The sequence below is a fragment of the Aquila chrysaetos genome, chromosome 26 (genome assembly GCF_900496995.4).
Source record: "Aquila chrysaetos chrysaetos chromosome 26, bAquChr1.4, whole genome shotgun sequence".
In the NCBI taxonomy this organism is placed as follows: Eukaryota; Metazoa; Chordata; class Aves; order Accipitriformes; family Accipitridae; genus Aquila; species Aquila chrysaetos.
In genome coordinates this window covers 4,350,118-4,376,933 of record NC_044029.1, presented here as the reverse complement: position 1 = coordinate 4,376,933, position 26,816 = coordinate 4,350,118, and the positions used below count along the sequence as shown (strand labels likewise).

The 26,816-nt window shown below is 43.3% G+C and overlaps 1 protein-coding gene across 4 annotated transcripts in view; it reads right to left on the bottom strand.

Moving 5' to 3' along the window:
* Positions 1-26,816, bottom strand: part of TMCC3 (transmembrane and coiled-coil domain family 3) — a 143,332-nt gene that overhangs the window by 75,888 nt on the left and 40,628 nt on the right. The window contains exon 1 of one of the 4 annotated variants that reach the window (XM_030003086.1): positions 581-634. The exons of the other annotated variants lie outside the window; for them this stretch is intronic. The gene's annotated coding sequence lies outside the window, so the exon portion shown is untranslated. Of the gene's footprint in view, positions 1-580; positions 635-26,816 lie in introns of those variants that run through there. 4 annotated transcript variants of the gene reach the window in all.

Sequence of the window (26,816 nt, the reverse complement as noted above, 5' to 3'; positions counted from 1 at the left end):
CAGTAAAGAACATTTCTGGGATCCTCAATACTTCAACAAAAGTTAGGTCCTATTCTTCTTACCAGCCTTGGTAGCCAGTGACTAAGTTGGACTGAGGTATGAGAACAGAGATAACTTTGCCAGCCACTTTCAAAACAATCCATGTGAGTTGTAACACCAAAAATAAACAGTTACCTGTAGCAGGTTTGGTATGGGCTTCCTGGTTTTATCTAAAGATACCTCACTTTTTGAGAAAAAGCTGGCTTCCTTCAGCCTGATAGATCTCCCATTGTTTTGCCCAATTCTCCCATTTTCCCCTCTGAAATTCTTTAGTCTTCTGAAATCAGATTATCTTCTCCCAGGATTTCTACCAGGTTCAGTAAAAGGTACAGACAATTCACCACAAAAATTCCTCTGGGCATATGCTAAATATGGTACCTACTGCAAATCTCAGCACAGGTCCAGATCTTCTCAGTTCCTTGGTAATACTAAAGTTCTCATTGCTCTATCCCTCTAGTAGATTTAAAAAAAAAAAAAGGCAACTTCTTGCACATCTGAGCAGACACATCTGACAGAACAGAAGCAGAAGACAATGACCCACCTCTTCCTCTCAAGCTCTCTTTGCATGCTGAGTGTGGTTTGTGCCTCCTCTCCTTGACATCCCTCCCTCTAGCCAACCCGCTTCCATAAGCGCCACGCAGCAGCTGGTTGTTAGCACGCCGAGCACTGATGGAGAGTCGCAGGAACAGCGTATACATAGTGCATAAGTGAGAGAGCTGATACGAAGCGAAAGTGTCGTCAGGGGTGGGGAAATCAAACTTTCTGTATAGTCAACACATCTTGCTCTAAATCCTCATTTCTCAACTTCCCCCAATTCCAGAACACAGCTTGTGGACTCCACATGCCTGGATGGACCAAAGAGCATGTGTACATCATACCCAAAAGGCCTAAATTACCAGATACTTGGTTGTTGGGGGTTTGTTTTTTAATACATGTCACCAAGTCTTAGCTTGGCTGATTGAAAAGAGTACATCTGAGCTCTGCATGCAAAGCTGACACTTTTCGCTTGTACACATCCAAAAAAAGGAAGCGAAACTGTAATACAAATACTGAAAGGAAATGGTTTTATCGCACACATGGTCTTTTGGCCACTGCCTTCACATTTCCCACAGCGTGGGAGCATGCCATATAGCATTAGACTACAGAGAAGAGATTCAGCAGTGAGTCAGGCTAAGTAACTCATAAGGTAATACTGCCTGGATTCTCAAGGACTGGATATAGACTGTAGTTTATCACCAAAGGCTGTAGCAGAGTTCTTGCACGTAATTACATTGCTGAGTTTCTAACATACACCATTCCTCATCCTTAGTCTAATGACTTCTCAGCAGAACACAAGCAGCTCCCAAAATGTGTGTCATTCAGATCACACACAGACCTTCCTTGGGATAAAATAATGAGATTTTTAAAATCAGAGAAGTACATTCACAACTTACTTAAATCATGTTAGGAAATAATCAATTTCAGATGTGACGCAAACATGGAAATTCAGAAAGATAACAACTTTCTATTTTATTTCTGTGAAATGCAAGAGTAATTTCTCTCTTGACATTTTCTCCAATCATTCTCCTATTTGGTCATTGCGTAAGAATTATACAAGATTAACAGCACCCCTTTGTTTTTAGTTCCTTACTGGAGGCAGCTACAAAATCTTGAGGGGTCAGAATGTGCAACTGCAAACCGCGATTGCTAATTCTAGGATTTATTCTTGTGCCCCGGTAGCTCAGACTGCAGTCACTTTGACAAGGAGTTGAAAACCTGCTCTGAATGCCATCAGGAGCTCTGTCTTGTAAACACTGTTTTCCTAACGTTGCACAGTTCTCTATGAAGAACAAGTAAATCCCTACGCTGACTACCAGAGAGGAAATTCAGATATTACTTTCTTCTCTTTTCTTTTCCGCAAGAGCAGATAAACACCACGCCACTGTTACAGACATAGATTAGGTCAGACTGTGACCTTTCCTACACCAAGAGTAAGAGTTGTCATGGCACGTAGCTCAGAAGAAGTACGTGAAGACCAGCTGTCTCCACACTACAGCTGCGCATGGGCCAATTAATCAATTTTTGACAGGGATTCAGGACAGTTGAGAAGCAGGTAGTTTCCTTAACTCCCCATCCATACACAGCTAGCCAACATAGAGGCAAGCAGTGGCTAGGATCCCACACAACCCTTTCAAGGGGACCACTTGCTCCTGATGTGTACATCTGTGGTGTCATTTACTTGTCAGTCACTCCTGGCTTGTGTACTCTTGGGTTCTTAGGTCAGGAGGCCTTGATCCCTTGACAAACTTTGATCCCTTGATACCCCTGGGAGAGATGCGTAAGCCCTCCTGCAGGACCGAGGAAGGGTTCTATTGTCCTGCCACAGCCCTGTCAACTCTCGTGATTTTATCCAAATTTCCTGACATTTACAGTTTCTCAAAGCTCCCAGTCCTGGAATGACAAAACTAAGTGAGATTCTCAGCTTTCATATTTTGTAATAGTGTAAATTTGTGATTACAAAGAAAAGCTAAAACAGTGTCAAGAGTGTCAGCTGACGACTCATAAAACAGAGGGCAAAAAGAAAAAAGTCACTGTTTTTAATCTCATTACTTTGGAAGGTCTGACTCATGGCTGCTAAGTACAAAAGTTGGCAGAGGGGATGCAATACATCTAAATGTTGCCTAAAAGAAGTTGTACATCCTGGCCCCAAACTTTGATGTAGCTAAAAATTAATGAACATTGTGGCGTGTCTTGGCAGAAACAACTCAAGTCACAAAGTTCAACTAAGCCAGGAACTGGACTCTATCTGCAGCAGCCCGAAGATACCATTGCCTTGGTGCTCGCTGAAAACGAACAACAGATGATGCTTTTCAAAAGCAAACCTACCTGATTGCTTTCATATTTTCCAACTCTGATTCTGTGAAAAATAAATCACTGAAGCTGATGAAAACCCAGCAATTGACAAGGTCAAGCCCTAAGAGGCAATTAGTCCCAGACATTATTGCAACTGCTTGTATGGTTCCCCAGCACTCCCTTGCCTCCAGCAATTGGGTAGTAACAACTTGCATAAAAATGTATTTAGAAAATTCAATAGTAACAGTCCAAGTTAATTGTGCCATTAGTACACCTCAATGTTAAGCTTCTAATTAAAAGATGTCAAATCTAACTAGGTCCTCGAAATATCTTTAAATAATATGCATGTGTTTGGGGTATGTATTAGAGGCACATTGTTTTGGTTTTTTTAATCTTCAGTCATTATACAAACTGTCTCATTTAAGGCCATTTAAATCGTAATGGCTTGTTTTAGTAACACCAAAATAGACACTAGAAACACCTTTATCAAAGATGGAAACTGTTTCTGGCATATTTAGGAAAAAAGTTATTTAAAACATTGCAAGGCATAGTTCTATTATAAAATAATTTTAAGGGGATTCATCCACAAGATGTATCTGTCTGGGAAATAGCACCCATCTCTTCCAATCGGTCTGGGGACAGTGCGGGGAAAGGGAAATACAGAGTGTGCCCCAGTTCATTTAACCTTTCAGTGAGTAGTCCTGAACTTCTAATGAGAATCCACTTCACAAATCTCCTGTTTTAACTGATGGTACTCAACCTTTCTAATCAAACTGAAACGCTGACAGATGCACATACTTCTCATGTTTCCAGAGTAGTGCCTCCATGACAGTGATGAGAAATTGATAAACTTTCTCAATTTTTTAACAATTGATAAAATTGATTAAAAATATATAGGAAACATGTATTTTATCAAGGTGTAGCTGGTTTCAACTTCCTGTAAACAGGACACTAGACTAGCATGAAAGACTGAGTCAGTATATTAACATTTTATTTGCAGAAAAAGAGTGCAGTTTCAGTTGACCTGGCAAAAGTTGCAAGTCAGCCAGAAGTCACTGAAAAGTTTTGGTTGAAATTAATAAAGTCAGGTATTTGTAAAACAATTAGTTTAATGTATTTATGCCTGGAAGCGTTCAATCTTCCAGCTAAATTCAGAAGAAACTTACATACCTTCCACAAAACCAATGAGGGGATGGTGGTATCACATCCCTTTATGGGCAAGTAGTTAGTTAGTCTCCTAAAAGGATTAAAAGAAAATCCAGAAAATCCAGAATTCACAGAAACCTAAAAAAATGGGAAGGAGCTAAAGAGACACAGAGCTGCCTTGGGGACCAGCTAGCTAAACAGTCCTTGACAGATGTTTGTTGACAAGAGATGTATGTATTCATCCCTCCTCCCATCCCAGACCGGGAGAAGGCCAAAGGCTGTTGAACCTTGAACGGTGAAGCTCTGCAGGGAATGGCTTTGGTCAGAAACGCGTGTGTGAGTGACAGCTCAGCATGAGAAGCTCGGAGAGATGGCTCGCATCAGAAGAAAGCTGTAGCAGGGCTGAACAAGTGCAGCAGAAGGTGACTGAAGCAGGTTTCGGAGCAAGCCTTGGGGAGTTACCCGCGGTCCCAAGTGTTGGCGATGTGAGCGAGGACCCTGCCTTGGGTTACCCACTGACTCCTCTGGGATTCAAGGGAGTGGGATTTTGATGCAATTCTGTTTATTTACAAGAACGTACAAATATACCTGATTCCATTGCGTTTGGGTTTTTTCTCCTAGCTGGACCTAGTTGAAGTGCACCTAGGCTCTACAACGTGCCAGGCTCCCCTCTCGTAGAGGTGCCTCCTGCATCAGCATGTGTCTCAACGTGTTGCTGTCACCTATTGACGTCTGTGTAAACGGAGACCTGGCCGATGGAGGAAATGAAGTTCACAGCCTTAATGTTTAGCTGTCAAATGGTCTGGATGAGATCAAGCACCTTAACATCCTGTTAGGTTCACTTGGGTGATGTGAAACGTCAACGCTGTGCTGTGAGCACCTGGCTCGCAGGTAGCTAGTAATGCAGTGAGGAGTGGCGAACACGAGCTGGCAAGAAAATGTTCACTAGAGGTTGGTGGATTTCCCACAGAACAATAGGCAGCAAAGGTATTTCCACTCAGCCTGTCATCTGATAGAATTATATTCCAAGAATATAAAACTCACAAAGAAGTTTCCATCCTGCCCGATTGGATACTCGGTTCCCTTGCTATGGAAGATTAATTCCTGAATCTGTTTACTCCTAGCTTTCCTATAGGGTTTCTTTCTGTCCTAAAGACATTTCCCCTCCTTTCACAGACATATCTCAGACATCCAATACCTCTCGTGGTTCCCTGGGGGTCAGCTGCCACCTGAAGTCTGTTCAGACAGTCAGGACCTAACCTGCAGGGTTAGGAAATGGCTTCAGACAGAGGAACAAGCAGGACTTGTGGACCCAAACAACTCTGTATGAGAACAATCTGGGAAGAATATCACAGCTTACAAATAGAAAATTTGGAAGTAATGTTAGAAAGTACATCTTCGCAACTGGAGGGGGGAAGGGGAGCAGACAGAAGAGGTTGAGAATGTCTTTTTTGTGGAGACAAGTTATGAAATACGCTCTATGCTGCATATTATTATACTTTCCTCTGATGCACTTAGCTGTGATCATAACTAGAGTTAGTGAACTACCAGTGTGATCCAAATTGGTAACTCCTATGTGGCTTTAAGTAGCCTGCTTCCTTCATTAAGTATAAGTAATGAAACAGAAAAGAAAACCCCAAGCAAACTAAACCCCAGAAATATCTGCAGACAGCAACGCTGCTATTTATTGACATGCTGTGCATGCCTCAGACCGTAATTCAATTCTTTTAAAACAGACCAACCAGCCTAACAAATCAGCATCACGTCACCTCTTAAAAGAGTGTTGACCTGGCAAAGTACAAAGGCAAAACTTTTCTGCTTACTGGAAAGCGCATATAACCACAAGACAGAGCCATCACACTGCCAGCGGATTTTATTCTTTGATTCTGTCACGGTCAGGGCTCTGGAAAAATGAAATTAGGGAAGAATTAAGCATTTTAAAATATTTGTTCAGCATAAGTGAGGATATATTCATGTAAAGAAGTTTCATATAGTTAGGAATTAATAAATACTCGAAGTCCAACATATTGTAAAAGCTAGGTTCAGTGGCATGGTTCTGCTTCTGCCAAGGTAAGCTAAGATAAAGAATGTTAACTCTCTGTTTCTGTACAGAAAGTCCTGTTACTTCCTATCATGTCACTGTGTCCAGTCAGAACAAACCTACTAAAAGTAACAAGTGTTAATGAGACATTTTTCTAATCTAGCAATCAGCATGTTATTGAAGCCAGAAGATGTAAGGCACTGCAAGGATGATGAGCAGCCTCACTGATAAACACCATACCTGGGCCCCCCCCCCCAAGACTGTCCCGCTCCGGCTGCTGCGAGCAAACGGTTCAGTGGATCCAGCCACTTGGCTTTCTTGAAAAATGAATCCAATGAGCTCGAGCACTTTTACATTTTATCTGTGGCAATATGGCCTGAGATAGGACTTCTCTCTCACCATGCAGATCCCAGTCCACTTGGGGTTAACATCAGTATTTTAAAAACCTAATGAAAAGCCAAGAGCCTCCAGTAAGAAAGGAAAACATAATATAATATGATTGAAGCAAGATGCTCTCTGTAACAGTGTCGTACGTTGCTTAGTCCTTAGTGGAGCAACTAAGCAGCAACTCGGAATGTAAGTCATTGCAAACATCTCTAATGTTGAAGTAACAGCGAATGGTAGCAAACGAATACAAATAAAACAAGTACCATAAATGAGCACATGCTGATTCTTTGCCATATCTAGGAGTCTAACTGAGGCCCTCGGTGGCCCATGGGTGCAACCGCTGCCTCGGGTTAAAGGGGGCAGGCATATTCAGGATGTTTTTCCCAAGCTTTTTTATCTGCACTGAGAATAAGCCAGCTCACTCTCCTCTATTTTCCAGTCTTGACATGATACTGAAAAACTCGCTCAGCTGCATATTAGCCATAAGCAATAGGAAGAAGATAGGTGACACACCTTTTAATGAAGAAATCAAAAAGAAATGAAAACCCATTTAGAGAGAACTCATATGCACATACATCACACAACACTGTAAGGGAAGGGAAACAATTTCCCCGTTCCCTCCTCAGGATCTCTTCACAGCTTAGTACAGAGGCTGCTTGCGAGAGTCCCATCCATTTCTCATGCTCCACAGGAACGTCAATAACCCCTCAGGAGGGACTGCATGAAAAGCAGATACAGGCACTGGAAACAACATATGGGTAATTGATCTCTGTGCATCATTAGGAAAAGAGAGTATGAGTCAATGCAACTAGCAATACAACTGTATTGCAACCTGGCAGCTAGACAGATGGGCTCCTAGTGAGGAAATTAGAAGCAGCTGGAGTTGTCTCCCTGCACCATATTAATCCCCAAGCTGTATTTTGTCACGGAACAAAGGTAGACTGACTGGCAGTGCCCAGTATTCAGTGCCAGGAGTCAGCAGCCTTCCATTTTCTAGGACACTCCAGGAGTCTCTCGTTCTCCCCATACGTAGCACCTTCCTGTGGGTTCCCAATGGCCAAGAAAGTCAAGAACTCAAAATACAAGATCTGGCATAAAATTACTTGGACTTCTCAAGACAGAGCCACAGCAGGAATAAGGCAGGAGCGGTGTCTGCCCTGTGCACCTTCTAGCACAGGGGGAAACAGAAAAAAGAGAGGCTGGGTCAGCCAAGTGTGTGGCAACCTCCTACGAATGAACCCCAGCAAGCCCGGGAAGCCAGGAGCTGCGGCAGAGGACACGGGGCAGCGAGAGGAAGGAGAGGACGCACACGTGGTGCCCGTAAAGTCCTCCCAGTCCTCCTGCCCTCCCAAACACACGCAAAGAGGTGAAGGGGAAGAAAGGCACTAAGCAAAGGCCCTTACCAGCTGTAATTCAAGTTGGGGATGAGGTAGCACGAGGTACGGGAACACCCAGGTGACTGGCTGGGGTACACGACTTCCAGAAGTTTGGAAAGAAGCTGCTAGATTCAGTTCACATAATACAAGCAGGTTGTGCAGTGGAGCAAAATGAGGGGTTATATTCAGCACTGAGAAAGCTCACCGAAGCCTAGAAATGCATTTAGAAATGAAATGCTAAAAAGAGCTGATGATCTTCAGCAGTATTTCCTGGCAAGGTTAATAAAGATGTATTTACTTCCCCAAAGCAAAGAGATACTTCCAGAACTAAAAAAAATAATTTAAAAAAGCCCCTACACTTCAATTTAGTTAGTAACCAACTTTTTAAAGAGGGTTTCTCTTCTGCTTTCCTGTGGAGGGCAGATTGCTCAGTAATCAGAGAGAGGAAAACTGGCCTGAGAAGTATTTTTGTCCTGCTAGCTGCAGTCCCTTATCGAAGTGAGGCAGTTTTTCATTCTGGTGAACAACCACATTAGCTTTTCATGTCTCTGCAGGAGTGTCCACAGGATAGTTTTATCAGTGCTATTAATTTCTTGCATTTACCTACGGAGGAGGCTCATGTCCACACTCAGAGAGACGAGGCCGTGATTGCTGTAGCTGGAGGTGCTCAGGAGTGTCCTGACTCCATTTTCACCAGATCACTTACAAAGCCTTCAATTTTTGTGATGAAACGTCACAAAGTTCAGTCACTGCAGTCATGAGGTCTTCTCTCTTCTGACAGCTCGATACAGAGCCCCTACGAAAGGGCTGAAACATCCTCTCTCCATCTGAAGAACAGAGCCGTGTCTTCTTCAGGGAAAGCTGCTGGCAACCCTCTACACAGCGGGGTCACGGGCTTGGACCCACAGCTTGCCACGTGCCGTCTGTTCATGGCATGCAGCAGTTTCAGCCCTGGTCAGCCATACCTCAGGATGTATTTTTCTTCCTTGAAATGTAAGTAAGGCTTAAAACGCTACTATATAAAAATGCAGGTTTTATAACTATCACTAAATTTCTTTGTAGAGCAGAGTACAAATTATTGAAAACTGAAAATGTGCACATTTTCATAAATGTACATGGGGACACATGCTAGTGAGATTCATCAACTAACAAAATCCAGAAATGATACTAAAATGTAAGTGCTTATCAATATTTTTATGTTGATGCCATCTTTTAGCACAGGGCATCTGAGCTCTTTAAACACATTAAGGAATTAAGCTTCATAATACTCCTGAGATTTAAGCAATAATTAGCCAACCAGTACAGGTAAAACAATGACAGATTCTATAGAAAAAAATCAAATGCTCATTTGTTGTTGATACCTCTGAACGCTATCAAATTATAAAGAATAATTCATATTAATTGCAACATCATAACTGATTAACTGCATGCTCTCACTCCTGGGACTTTTTCAAAATTAAACCTTTCTAGTATTTCTCTTTCTATGAAAATTCCTGCCTAGATCTAGCTTTATTTTAGGGTGAATTTCATTTTGTTTTCTGACCCCATTTCTATCTTTCTTTGTGATGACTTACTTAGTATGCATGGGCAGTGAACATCTGTGTTGGAGGTAGCCTCCTGATTTCTATTTTTCTAGTTCTGTGCTTTGATGCCTTCCTTTCTAATGTTAAGTATTTTCTAGGATTCTAAACTCACTGATGGAAACTGCCTGCTTCTAATTTAGCTTTAATTACCTCTCATTCAGCCTGAGCCTTTAAGGCTACTGGCCTGCTCTCTGGGATATTAAAGTCTCAGAAGTTCCTCCTGCAGAATCAAGGACTGTATCTTCAATAGCTGCGTGGGTTTTTACATTTAGCACATCTTGATTTAGAGGTGTAACAGAAAGAAAGTTCTCTTTAATGACAGTGCTGAGAAAGGAAAAGAGAATACAGTTTTATTTGTGAATAAAACCTAAGGGCGTTCAAAGAAGATCTCCGAAATAGGAAGCTGCCACTGATCTACAAAAGTTGCACAATCTGTGATTAATACTAGCTGGGAGTCAAGGACACGACAGCCACCGGAGGGCTAACATTTTACAATTCAAAGAGAAGATGCAAGTTGAGAGAACTCAGACATGAGCTGTAGGGTTCAGACACAGCACATGTAGTTTTTACCCAAGCTTTCATGAAATCAGGCTTCCTGTTATTAGTCCTCCATAAGGCATAAACCTGGCTCTTTCTCAAGAAGGCATTAGTAGTATTTAGCTTCCTGACAAACAGTTCAGTTTCAGTTATGGTAAATGTTACCTACGTGACCTGTGTGCACGCCAAGTATCTGATTTCGCTGCAGACTAAGTGTAAATCCACTCAACTACCTGGCCCATGGGCAAGGCAGGTACTTAGTATTTCAAGCCACCAGAAGAGAATATTGACCACAGTCCCTCTCAGCCTGGCACTGGACCACAGTCTCCATCTAAAGATACGTTCATATACATACTGGCTAACTGGTATCTACAGAAGTCTGCACTAAGTGTTCTAAAACCCAGCATTATTTTATACTCAGTGGCCTGCTGATTCATGATGAGAGAAATAAGCTACGCAACAAAAACCTGAACAATGTCATATCTAAAAATAGCCAGCAGTTCAGACCAGTGCAGTAAAAGCACCGAAATAATGGTGCTAATTACAGGCCAACAACTGTAGACCTTAGAGCTAAGAGCAGATTTCTGAAACAAGCCAGAACAAGATGTACTCATAAAGACAAAACACTGTGGGATGCTATCAAGAAGATGGTTGCATCAGATCAGCCTCATACTGAGATGCAAGGAGAACCTCTTAAATCATTAGTAAAGCTGCAGCATCTCATTATTTTTAATAGCTCCTGATATGAACACTGGTGCCAAAGTACCTACAAATAACCCTACTCAGTAACCTCCAGGGTTCAACACTGGGCTGTACAACACTAGACCCTCACTTACAGGATCAGGCAGGCTAAAACAAATGCACAATTAATAACTCACAGTACACCTCCTTCCCAAGCTTCACCTGCCGCATCTGGGATGAGCCTCCCAGTACTGCTCATTAACTACTGCTGGAGCTTCAGCAAGCCCAGGTCAGGATGACCGGCATGATTTCAGCAAAGCCGCATCACCATTCACTTATTCTTGGTGCACACACAAGACAGAGCATGCACAGGTTTGAAAGTGCCCATTAGCGCTCTTTGCACAGGAGAGGAGGGGAAGAGAGCTGGGAGTATCAGGGACCCTGTGAGGGAGGAGTGGGAATGAAAAGGGAGGCTCGAGTAGACCAAGGGCAACAAAAGATGAGAGAAAATGGCAAAATGTGCTTGCTAGGAGACTAGGGAAAGGTGCTCCTGAAACACAAGAGAACTATCAGCCCTCTCAGAGGAGGAGGAAAATCAAAGGCTGGGTAAGAAAGAAGCAAGAAATCATGTCATGAAGCAAGGAAGCTTCTACAGTGCTTGGCTGCTCTCCTGCCTTGTAAATTGAGGGACAGCGCAGGGCACACCAGCTAGTCAAAACACCCACCTCTGCTGAAGCTGGTGCAACTTCCCCATGCCGGGGGACCACGCACACGCTGGCTTCCCAGCAAGCCCCCAGGAAGCAGCACGTCTTAGCACATGCTTGTCTTCTGGCTGCCCACGCTTCTCACTTCCATCCTCACTCTCGGGAGCAGCGAGATAAAGCCTGTGTTGGAAAGCCACATGCTAACGCCTAGGTGAGCAGGACCTGCCGTGCTCTGCCATGCTTCCCAGGACTGCACAATGTGTCCTGGACTTCTGCTTGCCCTTGCAGGGGACTTGGTCAGAGCATACCGTAACAGCAGTATTTCTGATGGACACTGAAGGATACAGAAAAAAAGACAATGGTTAAACAAAACGATTGCATCATTCACCTGAATGAAGAAAATGGCACTTGCCATTATTATCCATCTAACATTCCAACTGTGTTTTTCTTATTTTATAATGTCACTTCCCAATGCCTGTACCCTGCATTTCTGCAAGGGCATTACTGTGGGATCATCAGACTCTCAGAGTTCTTAAACTTTTCTGAAGTTATCTTAAATGCATTAGAAAATTACAGGGTACAATTCTACAGGAGGGAAAATGAGACAGAAATATCAGTGCCATAACATCCACCAGTTTTGGTTTCATTTTGCTCAGAACATCACACTTTTATAGTACTTAATACATTCAAAGTGCATCTCTAATTGATATGGTTTCCAGTTGGATAGCTCCCGTTGGATAGTTGGAGCGAGCAATCTTGTACCTAGCTGCCCTCAGAGGAACAGAAACTCATCAGCACTACCTGGGGACTTTCTTAACTCATCAGCCAGCAAGGGGTAAGGGGTGAAATGGATATTCCTGTTTCTGGATTTGCGTTTTGGAGCAGAGGGGAGTCTGAAGGCAAATCTGGGAGCCAAGTCCCTTCCCCAAGCTTGTGAGACAGGAGGCAAAACAGCCACAGTCACGTGCCACATCCTTCATTCCCTGCAAGAACCAAAACTCCTTTTGCTGTGTATTACAAAAGCTTTTGTTCTTTTTCCTCACAAGAGACCGGGTCCTTGCAGCCCACCAGCCTACTCTCAAAAACCAGCAAACAGACAAGACCAAACTATTTTCCTTAATCTTGCCCTCAAAATGGATGAACCCCTTTTTTTCCCCTCAAATTGTAGACAAAGAATTCAGCCCCAGTCAGATATTCAGCGTTATCATCTCTGCTCAGACACTTAGAGGATCACAAAGTTACTACCATGGGAACGCAAGCCTTCCAACACACTATTCCAGCTCTCATAACTTTCTAACAAATCCCACAACGATGCTAAAGGACCCAGTGTCTGGATCAGTGTCATCAGATGAACATATCACCTGCCAGTAGGAAAAACAACATTGCCAAAGTTCAAAGTTTTTAGGTCTGCTAGAGAAAATGTGAAATGGGATCTCAGTACATCTGAAGGCTCAGGAATCATAAGATGAATGAGGAAAGCAGGCTTTTTTGGTCAGTCTCAGTTTTTAAACACTTGAGGTCAGCAGTTCTGCTTTTTACCCCAAAATACCACTTCTACAGAATCTAACTACACTAGCACTCTCAAAAAAATAAAAAAAGAAATAGAATACAATTAGAGCTAGTCATAAATATTAAAAAGCAGCTAAATAATGAATAAATGCTAATTTTACCTACCTTCCTGTGCCCACTAAAATTTGAAATACGCCTAGCAGTCCTTTCTGTATTATATTTAATAGGCCTTTTTCCACTACATGAATTTAAAACAGCATATTTGAATTCTGCTCATGGAAAATTTTTGACCCATCATTGAGCACAAATGCATATATTGAAAACAAAACCAGAAGTTGCCAGTGAAAGTTACACTTCAGTTAAAGACATTTTTGGTTATAAAGTAGGATATCTGCACTCTGCAAACAGGGCCCGAGCCATTTTCCTTTTGAGCAATGTCCTGCAAACATTCTTGCACCTGTGTGACTTCATTTGCACAAATTTAGTGTGGTAATTCTCATAAATAGAAGTTACTTACACGGTTCGGTTTACTTCAGTTCATTTTGAACTCAAAATATATTTGAAAAAATACACAGAAATGTCAAAACTTCTTGCAGAGCAAGAGGACCACTTGATGCTAAGGACTACATGGTACTGAGTTATTCTCTGTCTTCAAGGATCTGTAACAAAATTCATAAAAATTTCATTGCAGGGTTTTGCAAACTAAGAGCTTTGTTTGGCTTTACTTCATTACACTGCTTTACACATTCACACCACAGATGACTAAATACTGCCCAAACTGCTCCAAGTCTGCAAACTCCCCAAAATAAAATAAGCTCCAACTGTGAAAGTCTGGCTCAACTGGAGTTCAAGGGAGAGTTTTGTGGCATATGGTAAAATGGGTTTTGGTCTAGAGAAATTTTGGATCTCCTTGATCCTAACAATTATCTTTGTTTTATCTCAGCATGATTTATTTATTTTTAATTTTTTTTTCTTTCAGCGTGGTTCAAGAAGTCTCACTGACGGCACCCAAACACTGGAAAGCCAGTCGCTAGGCATGAACTCTGCCTAGCACCAAGTGAAGGTGGAAAACTTGCAAGAAGGTTCAGTTGCCTTTCGGCTACCCCATCCTCAAGGTTCGCGTGGGTCTCAGCATAAATTATAGCAGTAGTTGCCTTCTGGCTGCCACTGCTCCCAGCTGGCTGCTCCAGGCACACCAGCAGCTCCTCCGGCTCAGCTGATGAGCAGGGATGACTTGAGAGAAAGCAATTCAATTACTTCTGGTTTTGTGCTCATATCCTAACACAGACCATCTCATATGCCTTCCTCCTAGGCTGAAATGAGAGCTACAAATGTTATGGTGATGTTGCTGAAATGATGGGAAGAAAATGAATGCCATTATTTTTTTCTTGTATGCCAGAAGCAGTGTTGGAAGAGATTGTGATCTTGCCTCAGCTGGGGACAGGGCTTGGGCCATACCCTGCCCGCACATCACATCCAGAACTGTCTGCAGAAATCATCTCCCAGGCACAGGAGAGGACTCGCAGCTGGCGGATTAAGAAATGTGATTTATGGAACACGAACACCATATGGCACTATTTCCTCTCATTTCATTCCACTTCATATCTTGCAGTTGAAAAATAAAAAATCCCATGCTAGCTAGTTTATTGAAGGGGAGTCAGGTTACAGTAATAGCAGAGACTAACCCATCAAATCAGCATTCACTCACTTCAACTAATAAATGCAGAGAGATACCAATCTGTGACCAGGATGGAAGACAAAAACTAAGTTGAAAAACATCATGGAGAAAAATGGCATTCCTCTGTCAAAGGAGGATTTATTCATAAAGCAGGAAAACAATTTCCAAGCTGTTCAAAATCATCTGTGCAACAAGAAATTCATATAGCAAGATCCACATACAAGCCCAGCAATCCAGTCAGAATCACTGCCCTTTTTATTCATGATGGAAACTCTTGAGAAGTGCATCACTGCAAGGATGACAGGTCTTTCGCCTCCATGAGAAGACATCAGTATGGATTAACTGCCATTTTGCAGAGGTGAAGCAAACATTTTTTTAATCAGTAAAGTGCAGAAATATTCCAAATTCCCTGAAAGAACATTTGTAGGAGGAATCAAGGCAAGGTAGTGGGAAATTAGTGGAAATTAGTATTTCCATGGTTCTTTGGAAACTGGGAAAGAAGCAACTTGTTGCAGGCATCACCAGAACCGTGTGGCAGAACCAGGAAGGGAATTTCCATTTTCAAACTAGTATCACACCTCTGTTTAAAACTAACTTGCCTCTCAGTGCTTTAGAGTGTGCCCCTGGCACAAGCGAGGCGGTCTCAGGTGGCCAAAGCAGAGAGGACCAATACACCCCAGGTATGCCCTGGCAGGCTGTTGGGAGGGCAGTTGTGTGGCTGCAAGGGCTTGCAAGTCAAAGCCAAGCTGTGACGATTGCCATGCCACCCTCCCTGTGCCTCCTGCCTCTCCTGTCACCTAGAGACACAGGCTATGACCAGCATGGGAAAACCCTCGTTATATCTTTCACTTGCCTGGAGCAGTGGGGAGAATCCTAAAACAAGCCATTAAGCACTGAAGTCCAACTTATTTGTCTAATTTCTTATTTCTTTTTTTATTTATGATGATGATTAATGACTTCAAGTCTCCCTCTCAGTACAAAAACACAGAAAAGCCTGTTTCTATTAAGGAGACTGTACCACAGAGCTGAACGACATGTTTGTCAATTAGCAGATCACCCACTAAAGGGTCCGACCCTTAAAGTAATGAAACAATTACTGTCAGATGTTATTATTTATTAGTTATAACACAGTGGCACTTTCAGTCTAGGGCAAGACCCCACACTGTGCCTGGCACAATACAAGCATTGAACAGAATACATAATCAAGTGGTTTTGTTTGCAGAGCCATGGCCTTCTGCCTGATCCTACTGATGCTCTTAAAACATGCAAGCAAAAAGGATATTTATATTAAAATAAGCAACTGTAACAGCAGCAGTTATTCCTCTTATCAGGAGGAACGCAGGTCACTCGGTTTGGGAGTTCCATCCCTGCTTCCCCCATCAGTGCTACAAGGAGCTCACCCTGCCCCAAAGATGGGAATACAGGAGGAGAGCATCTCAGCTGGTGCACAGGCTTGTGCTTCTGGCAGCTGGAAGAGAAAAGCAGGACTTGTCAGCATGGGGTGTAACCAAGAGTGAGGGTTTCAACTGAGAGGGGGAGCACGGATGCTGAGCCTTGGGGAAGAAAGCTCTGCCGAAATGCGGGATGCTTTCCTTAGGCAGCTGATGGAGGCTTCATTGGTGAGGCAATTTATAGTTAAACATGAAAAGAATCACATAAATACCATAGGAAAATTCAGTGATGAAGAATGTGATCCCTACCTCTTAACATGTGTCCCCTGAAGATAAACACTTACCTTTTAAAATATCAGTGTGATCCAAAGCCTGCTGAAGTCTCTAGAAAGGCAAAATTCAACCGGGCTTCAAATGAGGCCATAAATTTGAGGGAAGGCCATGAGTTTTTTTAATTTGTTAAAACAATGAAAAACCAACTATAGATTTTCCCAGTAAATTTTAATAGATCTGTTGCAACCATTTATACATTTTGCCATAAATCCCAGCATATTCCTACAAGCCAGGTGCTGGAAAGCTTCTGCTCTTTTTGCCCTGAAAGTTTTCGGACATATTTGTATACAGGCTTGGCAATACCAATTAATGTGTTTACTGCAGAAAGTTAAGTGTCCTTATTTTTTTCCCCCATAGCAAAACTAAAACATTCAGTAAGTTTGCTTCAAGATATCCAAAATCTATCAGTTTGTAAAGGCAAAAAGAACATGGAATGGAATCTGATCTAGAAACTATATAAAAAATAAAGTAACCAAAACACTTTAACTAGTGTCCCATCAATAATGCAATCACGCTGCAATACCCCAGTTTTGAAAAAAATGTGAATTTTTTCCCAGAGCATGTATGTTACTATTTTCCATCTTGAGTAGATGTGCACAACTTTCAGCTCGGCTGTGCATAAAAGTAAGGGAGTGAAGCAGAGGTCTGTTTTCCAAGGTAATGAAATCCAACTCAGGCCACTACATAGACACACACCTATAAAAGCAATAGTCATAAAACTGAGAAAAAACAGGAATTAAATCACTTTACATAATTCTTAATATTTCAAAGTAAGAGAACCAATCAAATTTATTCAGTGTTTTGGGTATCTTCATGGACTACCATGGGGGGGGGGGGGCAATCTCCCCCCCCCAAAAGCAAAAAAAACCCCCAAACCAACACCCCCCCCCTCAAAAAACCCCAACCCCCCAAACCCAAGAATAATCTAGAAATAGGAGATTTAGAATGAAGTATGACAGATGCTATGAAAATGTTCAGACTGATAAGTTTTAACTGCATACAGTTACCACTACTTTCTGGAAATTTTTTATCTAGAAGACAGAAAAGGGTCAAAGGACCATGAGGATGGATGGACTGAAAGGATCAGAAGTGACCATATTTCTTGTTTCCAATCTTCCCACTAATGAAAACTGCAGAGATAAAGTTTTGCCAGTGACATGGAATGCAAAATCTCTATTATTAGCAACATCAACTAAATCATACTCTCCAAAAGGTGGATGCCATTCTTTCCTCTGTATTTCTACTCTTACAAACTTCTCTTTTTCTGCGTCCTGTTTAGTAAGTGCCAGAAATAGTTGGTCAAGTCATCTCGACTGCATGCAACACTGCCTGAAGCCTGTAACCAGAAAGCAAAAGGAAAGCAGTGGTTTTTACAGCTCAGGACTGGTGTAAATTTGCAAGGCCTGAGTGGCTGACACTTTGTGTTATGTTTTTGAATTTTCCAGAAAAGGCCTATACATGCAAGTGGGTGTCAGAGGTAGAAACTTCATCATTTCAGTCATCTCCCTTATCTATGTTTTTCCTGTCCTAACAGAAAAAAGAGCAAACTTTGACAGCAGTGCCAGATCATCTCATCCAATTCTCTATCTCAGAAAGACCGACACCACCAGCTAGGACACAGTCCCACAGAGGCTTTTCCCTACACGCACTCCAGGCAGCCAACATCGAAAGCAGTAAGAAAGGCTGCTGCAGCAAAGCCCTACTTAAGCCTTTATGTTTATCTGCTAGTGGATTCCTTTCTTCTTCTTGTGTATTTTCTTACAAGGCTAAACATACTTTAGCAGTGAAAGCCATTAATAATGGAGATAATTGTGTTACGGGTTTTGGTGTCAAGTTAACTGTTTAAAAAAGTAACAGCAAAACAAGGGTCTGGTTAACACTGCATCCCCTGTTGAACTCAAAATAGCACCTAATTAACACAACAGGGGCAAAATAAGGGCTTACATTAAACACAGGGCTGATGCAGTCTATTAGCTTCTCTCAGAAAGAACTGCTCCACTTTTTGCTGTTTCCCAGTTCACAGAAGCACAGACATTTTAGGCCAGCAAAGACCACAACATGCAGCTCTGATCTCCTGCAGCATACGGGACACAGAAGTCACCCAGGAATCCCCGCAGTGAGGAGATGACTTCTGAGCTTCGTGAGCAAACACTGACCTCAGGAGTCTGTAGATTAAATAAATCCACAACCTGGTTATGATTTGCACTAAGGCTGGCCTACATCCATTCAAGGCTTTTTTTACCCCGCTAGGGTAGACTGGAAATGCAAAAATAAAGTCCTATCCCTCTTGGGAAGGTATCTCACGCTTTGTGTCGCAACCTTTTACTCTCTTAAATGTAATTCACTCTTCAACACAGATTCTCTGAAGTGCATAAGCAGGAAGAGAAGGTGAAAGTCTCACTATGCTGCTACTTGTGACTTAAATCATTACATGAATCTCAAGGTTGAGCAGTAGAAGGCCAGCAAATAACCCAGCACACCTCTAGCCACAGGAGTGGTATCAGTGGATGCACAGTTTTATAGACAAGGCTCCAAAGCCAGAAGGGAGCTGGCTGCCTTTCAGATGGAGTGACTGACAAAAACTGAACTGAGCTGGATGTAAATGCTACAGCCTCCATCTTCTCGAGAGGAACCACGTTAGGTCAGAGGAAGCCAAGAGCAACTGCTCACTGATATTTGCAGTGATGATGCTATTAAAATGCATTACTTTCAAGAAGTTCAAAATCCAAGCACAAGTCAGGCTAGTTTCTCTCCAAGGATTTAACACCCTCCCTTTATCTACATGTTCTTAACACACACGGTGCATTGTCAATTATTACAGTTAATTATCCCTTTTTGTGGATTTGAGAACCTATTTCTTAGATCTCCTCCTCCTAAGAAAACTAATGGATAACATAAGAAAGAACCAAGACCTTGCAGTATTCCTTCTTGCAAGGCAGATGTGGGACAGCCTTAGCACACATCATCCACACTGCTGGATAAGGACTCCCTACTACAGGTGCTGTGCACTGCCTCTACTCTTATCCTGAGATCCTTATACAGGCAGGGAACTACATGTACATCAGTGGCTGAAACCTTCAGATGCTGAGTCTAACGTGGAAGGCGAGCCCAAGTCTCACGGTGTGCTGACCCACAGGCACGCATATGGAAAAAACCACTAACCTACCCCATACAGCCATCTTCTGGAACAACTGACTTGATACCCCATACGCAGAATAAGAGTGAGAGTTGCCTGAATAGCAGCTGCCTTAAGATACCCAAGCCCATGCATTTAATCCCTGAGTGGCTATCTTTAAAACAGGGGCATGATGATATATCATTTTGTGGAACCTGAGCTTTCCGCAGTCTTCTGGCAGCATCACCTGGCCCTGTCAGGACACTGTCCTGTATGGCCCCAGAAGAGAACTACTTTCAAAGAAATTCAAGTATTGGAATAAGTGCAAAATACCACCATAGTATGCTCAACAAACACATCAGTCATTAAATACTTCAGTTTATCAAGGAGGCTAGATGAACCAACAAAAATGAGTTTGTTCTAGGAGCTGTATTCAGGCCTTTCTACCTGTGGTTCTCCTAACAGAATTGCATTGCTTCCAAATACAGCATCACACAGACGGATCCTGCCAGGCGCCAAGCTGTACGGACGCTACACAATGTCCATACAGCTCCAGACTGTCAGTAGTAACAACTAATATTTTCCTAGCATATTTACACACCCTAATTACAGCAGCATCTAACTAGGGCTCCCACCACAGAGCAGAGCAGGGCGGTCACAGCCTTGCCATTGTTAAAGCATTAGCAAGAGGCCTTCTTTCACAGTACCCGAGGGGCTCGAGGTTTTCACCAACAGGCTGAAGCCTGACACAGAGATACTGATAATAAGAAAGAGTTCTCACAGTCCCAGGAGAAATCCAGTCATACACATCTCCTTTACCTCATCACTTGAGCTATCTTGTGCATGTTTATCTACACAACTTAGAGGCTGTAAATCGTCTTCTTTTAAACAAAGTGTAAATTGTCTTATATACGCCATTGCATGGTGGCTTTTGTATATTTCAAACCCCTTTGATTACCATTGGCAGTTAGACAGCTGACCTGAGCTGTCCCTGTCTAAGACTCAGCTACCTGATGTTAGGCAAGGAGTACTCTGAGCCAGGCAGTCAGTCCCAAACTACACCACAACACAGCAGGAATTCCCACTGGGCCACCCAACTCCCAACATTTTGCTGCTTTGCATATAAAGAAAAAATGCAATACATTTTTTTTAAATCAATTTTGCTTGTCTGTTTTCTACTTCCAGTGTTCTTTCCCAATTCAGTTTTCCCAGTTCTTACTCACATAATATCAGCTGCTTTGTCCTCTGTATGCATGTGTTACCCACAAAAACTATTCCTATTCAGGTTCGCTTATCAAAAGCCAGCCTTGCCCTACCCACAAAATGCATCTACTATGGATGACCACACAGTCAGGGGATAATCACATGAAATAACTTGTTCCACTTTCAGTTAGTGCCTCCTGTCCCTCACAAGAACACCTCCACCCCTGAAATCCCAGGTTATTACACTTTCAACTGCTGTTCAGAATCTAGTCATTAAATCCAGATATATGTTCCTATTCTGAAGAAGTATCACATTGTCTTCTCTTATAGTCAATACAGAAAGAATACATATATGGTGTGGAGTATCTTGGCTATTATATCAGAAAGAAAAAACATATTACATTTAAAGGAAGGAAGGTGACAACCCTCAGTGATTTTAATACACTTTAAAAATGAGTACTAGATAAAACAGGCTAAGACCTTTGATAAATTTGTTGCTCATTTATACCACTGTGTTCTGTATGCAGGCATTCAAGTCAGCACCAGTGAAACTGGTCTCCTGGCCAATTTTTCAAAAACATATGATAATAGATTCATAAACTGAGTCACCTGCTAACTTGAGCAATGAATGCTTAAAACTAGCCCTTGCAAAACAAGAGATGAGTGAGGAACATGACAAATATATTTGGAACATTGTAAATGCAAGTCTTTCTCTGTTTTTTCCAAATTGAAGGAAAATTGTGAGGTACATGAAGCCAAACGACTGTGTTTCCCAGTAAATGCTGCAAACAAGGACTACAGAAACGCTGATTAACCTATTTTCTGATTTTGCATGAACTTCAAAAGTAAAACAACTCCAGCAAATACTGGTATTATACATACAGCTTATGTCATCTAATTAATCACTGGTAGTTATTACTGCCTAACTCTCGACAATCAGGATACAAACTCAATCTGTCCTACATTAACAGTCACCTCTGCAGGCTGACTACTACTTGTTTAGCACATACACAATACAGTCTGCTGTCATGGAGGCAGAGAATAAGGCCTCTGTAAGAGGGCAGAAGACACAGTCAAACTAAAAAGTATATGAGCATCTGGAGAACATCTTAACTCCTAGGCTACAACCACAGCAGACTACGTAGTCTTGGCTGGAAAAGCAGATGACAGCAATATCTAAATACAAGTGAGTTGTACTCAGGAAGCCTACAGCATTCCCCAAGCAGTCCAGAAGGACAATGGTCTTCCAGCAAGGTGAAAAGGGTTAAGTAGGTACTGTTAACTTGGAGAGGTAGATGGTTTCTGCCTTGACGTAGCATCTGTAGGAGTTATGCCCTGGGGAGAAACAAAAGCGTGAGCTGAACAGCGCTGAAGTCAGACAAGAGAGTTGTTTCTGTTTCTAGAAGTGCAACCCAGCAGTTGTCTGCCTGCTAGACGGCCCTTCCTCAAAACTAGACGACTCTTCCTCTTGCACGAATGCAAAGCCTCTTGCGCTGCAGGAGCATATCCTGCCCAGCGCTGAGGCCAGGCAGCAGGTCTGCCAGCGATCAGCCTACTTGCCCCAGCTGTCCAGGACAGACAGAAGGTGCGGGAGGGCATGCAGTGCCTACAGTTTTTCTGGAGGCTGCTCTTTCTGAGCAAAGATGTGTGGGCAATGCTTCCAGGCTGAATTGTGACAGCTGAATACTAGCGAAAAGGCTGGAGACCCCACAGGAATACACAGGAACCAGAAACCGCAAGGAGGACCTAGCTTTGCTTATTTTCTAGTTTTGCACTTTTTCTTTATAACCTTCATTAAAAACTCTATAAAAAGATGTAAACTGGTGTGAATTTTCATCACAAGATTACTAAGGCCCATAAGGGAAAGATAAATCCTTTGCTCCTTCTCCCCACAGTCACACACAATCAAGCTTAAAGTTCAACAGAGAATGATAGAATGGTTTGGGTTGGAAAGGACATTAAGGACCATCTAGTTCCAACCCCCCTGCCCTGGGCAGGGACACCTTCCACTAGACCAGGTTGCTCAAAGCCCCATCCAGCCTGGCCTTGAACGCTGCCAGGGATGGGGCAGCCAACAACGTCTCTGGGCAACCTGTTCTAGTAGCTCACCACCCTCATAGTGAAGAATTTCTTCCTTGTATCTTATCTAAATCTACCCTCTTTCAGTTTAAAGCCACTATCTCTTGTCCTATCACTGCAGGCCCTTGTAAAAAGTCCCTCTCCAGCTTTCTTGTAGGCCCCCTTTAAGTACTGGAAGGCTGCTGTAAGGTCTCCCCGTAGCCTTCTCTTCTCCAGGCTGAACAACCCCAGCTCTCTCAGTCTGTCTTCATAAGAGAGGTGCTCAGCCCTCTGATCATCTTCGTGGCCCTCCTCTGGACCTGCTCCAGCAGGCCCATGTCTTCCTTGTACTGAGGACCCCAGAGCTGGACGCAGTACTGCAGGTGGGGTCTCACCAAAGCAGAGTAGAGGAGGAGAATCACCTCCCTCAACCTGCTGGTCACGCTTCCTGTGATGCAGCCCAGGATACTTTCTGGGCTGCAATCGCACATTGCTAGCTCATATTCAGTGTTTCATCCACTAATACCCCCAAGTCCTTCTCCGCAGGGCTGCTCTCAATCCGCTCATCGCCCAGCCTGTATTTGTGCTTGGGATTGCCCCGACCCATGTGCAGGACCTTGCACTTGGCCTTAACTTCATGAGGTTTGCAGAGGCCCACCTCTCAAGCCTGTCCAGGTCCCTCTGGATGGCATCCCTTCCCTCCAGCGTGTCGACCCCACCACACAGCTTGGTGTCGTCGGCAAACTTGCTGAGGGTGCACTCAATCCCACTGTCCATGTCGCCAACAAAGATGTTAAACAGCACTGGTCCCAATACCAACCCCTGAGGAATGCCACTCGTAACTGGTCTCCACTTGGACATTGAGCCGTTGGCCACAACTCTGTGGGTGCGACCATCCAGCCAATTCCATATCCACCGAGTGGTCCATCCGCCAAATCCACGTCTCTCCAATTTAGATACAAGGATGTCATGTGGGAGAGCATCAAATGCTTTGCACAAGTCCAGGTAGATGATGTCAGTTGCTTTTCCTTTATCCACCAATGCTGTAACCCTGTTGCAGAAGGCCACCAGATTTGTCAGGCATGATGTGCCCTTAGTGAAGCCGTGTTGGCTGTCAGCAATCACCTCCTTATTTTCCATGTGCCTTAGTATAGCTTCCAGGAGGATCTGCTCCATGATCTTGCTGGGCACAGAAGTGAGACTGACTGGCCTGTAGTTCCCTGGGTCTTCCTTTTTTCCCCTTTTTTAAAAATGGGGGTTATGTTCCCCTTTTCCAGTCAGTGGGAACATCACTGGACTGCCACGACTTCTCAAATATGATGGATAGTGGCTTAACCACTTCATCTGCCAGTTCCCTCAGGACCCACAGATGCGCCTCACCAGGTCCCACAGACTTGTGCGCCTTCAGGTTCCTTAGATGGTCTCAAACCTGATCTTCTCCTAGGGTGGGCGGTTCTTCATTCTCACAAGTGCTTACAGATTGTAGATGCCCTAAGCTGTCCCAGGGAAAGACCGGCCATGTTTCATTCTCAGGCTGGTGTAAATAATACCAAAAGAATAAACCAAATAATTTGACTAATGCACTTCTTGATCAAACAAAAGAGTTAAAGCAATCCTCACTGCTTCTGTACTGCAGAGCAAGTTTCTCTGAAGGAGTACAACCACCAGCTTGTCTTTTTTTTTTTGTAATGCTACTTTTTCCAAACTGCTCTACATCTTTTATTCACAGCTAGTTCATTCCTGCTCTCTGCATTAGCTGCATCCAAGAGGCACACTACACATAGCCCTACTACATCCAATTGCAACCATTTTGGCACTGCAGGTTGTGTTAGCTGTACCTTGAGGACGCGGCACTTGTTCCCCACTGCACCAAGTACAAGGCACACGCGGGCTCCTACCTCACACCTGTCTTCAGTCAGGGCTGGGTTATACCATGCACAGACATCCCTCCGCCACGCTGGGCACCCGCGTGCTGTACAGAGATCGCTGGCGTGACACATGGTCTCCTTGAGCAGCCGAACCCAACACAAGGGGACATGGAGCAGGAAAGGGGCCACAGCCCTGTATTCTCGCTGAGGATATTTCAGAGGGTGACACTGTTCCTTCTCCTCGGTCCCACTACACAACCCACAGCTGTGGCTTAGTGCTGTGGCCATTGCCCATGCACATGACCAACAAGTGGCCCATTGCATCACCCAACACGTGGTGGTTCTCTGCTGGGAAAAAATTATGCTGCGCTTGAACATGAGGTTTCTGACAGCTGCCGGTACTTCCCACACTCCCATGTTTAGCTGTCCTTTATTCACTGGAGCCTGCAGAGAGACTTATTACTAGGTACGAGTTTGTCCCCATCTACCCCCTCCTTCCTTGCACCATGATCCAGGTAGTTTCAGAGGAGTCTGTTGGGGGAGTCATGTACCAGGAGAGGATGCAGGATGGAGTGCCTGGTCCCCTCCAGCACCATCTCCACTCCCACAAAAAACAGGCATACAGGCTGGGAAGGGAGATGTCCAGGCTGTCCTCCAGAGAGCGCGGAGAAGTCTCTTTTGTGATCATACTAAAGGCATTAAAAACCCTTCCCCTCCTGAGGTTACTGGGAGTTTTTGCTCTCGAGTTTCAGTGTTTGGATCTTACCCTGTTTAGGGAGGGTCAGCTAGCTGTTAGACCGCTCCTCCTTTGACACAAAATGGAAACCCTGGAGCACACATAAAAAAGGCTCTTTTTTTTTTTTTTAAAAATCTAACATTCAAAAGAATTAGATAACAGCTATAATGCCCCCACCTACTCTTGATCCTTTCTGCTGCCAGAATGTTTTGTGTAATAAATCATGAGAGCACTACATTACTCCAAAGCTAAAAACGGAACAGAGTCAGGAGGTGGCACAGAGCTCTGCATACAGAATACAGAGTTGCATTTGATAACATCTGCACTTGGCCTGATTTTAAGCTTCCTCAGGAGGAATAATGAAGCCAATGAGGAAGGAAAGGTTCACAAGGTGATTACAGCACAGGCTGGCTTTTAAGCCTTTTTCCTTTCAACTTCACTTTCATCACATTTTGATTTAGCTTGAGTTTGCTCCTGGAAAGGTTTCTGCTTAACAGAACACCGAAGGCATCACATTTCCCCAAATCCAAGACAGTTGTTGAAGGGTGGTGAGAGACTGCAGCTGGATGGCAGGATGCAATATCATCTTTCCTCAAATCAGAGGGGTAAGATCAAATTGTTTCCTCCAGACCTGGAGAGAGCGCTTCTGAAAAACTGGTCCCACTAGCTGTACAGGAGCTAAAATACCAGTTTAGAATTTAAAATTAGTAACAAGCACTGATCACAGGAGTGGGCTTGATATGGCAGCTCATTCTGGGTAAGAGCTGACTGTGCCAGTTGCATCCCAAAACCCAGTCCCAGGCACCCTCACTGGAAGTGATGGCTATCCATGTCGAATAAGTAACCTGGCTAAATGTGACACCCGCCTGCCTTTGCCGTGCTAACCAAACGGGTCAGCTGAGCTTCAGCTAGGTAAATGGTGCAATGAAGCCATCTCAAAGGCTTATTCGTAACACAAACAAGAGTTTAACATCTGCTAGGGACAAGTCTGGAAAATGGTCATGAACAGAATTTTTAGTCTTTAGGCTTTAAGAACAGTTTTAGTTAAAATAGCTGAATTTTGTAAATGGCTGAAAAATAGTTCCTGAATGCTAGCACTTGCTTAAATTGGATAAAGCAGTAAATCAAATGAGATTTTTTTTTTCTTCAAGTAGTCCTACCATCTAGGAACTGAACTTCAGCAAGAGCCGAAATTCACAGGGAGCTAATGAAAGTACAGCTGCAGGCTGCTAGTCCGGCAAGTTTTAACATCCACAGCTGCTGGAAAGCACATGGACCAGCTAGCAGATTTCTGGCAGGCTTTACTGCTGCACATTTACCATGTCAATAACCTTGTGTGACGCAAAAATATCTTAAGGGTTCTTTCCATGTCCAGATGGTATTGTTCTTTCTAGGCCAGTCTGCTAGATGTCTGATCTTAAGGCAGCCTGGCAGGCTACTTAGATCTTCCCCTCAGATGTCTCCACATTTTCTTCTGTGACTGATTGACTGGAACAAGAAAAAATGAAAAGCAAAACTCAATATCGCTACACGCAGATGTGCACGAACTGCAATTACGTGAAGAAATCAAATGGAGCTACCTCATTAAGAACTGATCAA